This window comes from Bidens hawaiensis, unplaced genomic scaffold (assembly GCF_021521415.1).
Source record: "Bidens hawaiensis isolate Kalapana, Puna unplaced genomic scaffold, B.hawaiensis_p1.1 tig00006906_1, whole genome shotgun sequence".
NCBI lineage: Eukaryota > Viridiplantae > Streptophyta > Magnoliopsida > Asterales > Asteraceae > Bidens > Bidens hawaiensis.
The window spans coordinates 814,950-816,657 of record NW_027491472.1 but is presented as its reverse complement, the minus strand read 5'-3'; positions in this window follow the sequence as shown (position 1 = coordinate 816,657).

Below are 1,708 nucleotides of genomic sequence, written 5' to 3'. Positions count from 1 at the left end.
TTTAAAATCCACCATCTTCTTGTTTTTGTTTTCCCGATATGAGTCACTATTATCATGCCTCCAACAATTTCCCTCTGGAGCAACATAGTTCTCATCTTTAAAATGTCCAAACAACCCACAGAATTTGGGAATTTCGTTCTCCTTATTGTTCTTGTAAGACGCCAGTTTGGTACAGTTGTTAACACCCATATGAGACAGATTCAGCTTATCTCCAATCCTCTTAACATCTATAAATTGGTTTTCATTGATCAACTAGAGAAACTTCGGGTACATCAACCATTTATCATTGCTAAAATAGTGCTTCGTATTCTCAAATATCATCTTTGTAATACAAAACTTCAAATTTAAACATCCGGCATTAAGAATAAACATTTGGTAGTCCAGGATCTCTTCATAACCCCCTTTACAATGTCTCAAACATTGTACGACCACATGAACCAAAAAATTTGTACAGCCTAGACCATCCGGTCTTTAAGAATGGTCCTCTATTGATATCGTTCTTGTTAGTACACCTTTTGGTCATCTTGGTCTTTGTAATTAATTGTAATTTATTTATATTAATGTAAAGGCCATTTTGGTAATTCACCAGTTCCATTCGTTATGTTTAAGTGTTCATTCGTTAAGGATGTTTAACGAATGAACCTATACGTTATTGTTAATGTCCATTCGTTACGGATGTTTAATGAATGGACCTAATCATTATGAATATGCTACCATTCGTCATGGAATATTGACGAATGAGGTATAGCGATGAGTCATTCGCTATACTATTTAAGTTATATAGGGAATGGAGACGAATGATTCCATTCGTTACGGGTTGTGTAATGAATGGACTTCATCTTCTATATATAGGCTATTCATGCCTCTTAAATTAGCAAGTGTTTTATAATTATTCTTTGTGAATTGTTACGCTTCCCAAATCACTACTCACACACAGACACTTCGTTCAATCAATTAGTTATTCACCTATTACATATCAAGAACTAGATCCTTATTCGTATTTCAACATGAATTGAATCATAGAAGCTCAATCAGACTCTCTCTAGTGGTATCAGAGCTTGTTGTTCGATTGTGTAGGTGAATTAGTCGTTATAATGCTGAATTGTTGAGAATTCATCTGTTAATTATTATAAATTTGATCTGAAACTGTTTATATAGATTTTGAATCAATTATCATGATGAGATGGATAATTGAGGCTTAATTGATTAATAATCAGTTCGTAATCGGATTTGTAAGGTTCATTTTAGTTTAATTGTGTTACTGCTTGATAATTGAGTGGATTTGAGTGTGATAGAAACAAAGGTTTCTGTTTGGTAATAATTTGGATTTCGGACGAGTTTTGGATCGGAATTGTGAGTCTGGACGAGTTTGGGTTTGTTCGCAGGGTTTAGACGAGGTGTTTAAGCTATAGATTGTGTATTTAGGTTGAGTTTTGGACGATTTAGCCATTGTTGATTGTTAGTCTGGATTAATGTTTGGATCTAGACTTGAAGATCTGGAAATTGAGTTTGAAGGTTTGAAGGTCCCATTCTTTACATTTTAACAATCCATTTGTTATACTGTAGCAGCCATTCGCTATCAGTCAATAACCGTTTCTTGACACATGGCAGTTTGTTGCAACTGACCATTCGTGTACTGTAGCTCATTCATCATCAAAGTCCTATTCGTGATCAACTCGTTCGTGACAGAATCACATTCGTGACAGAC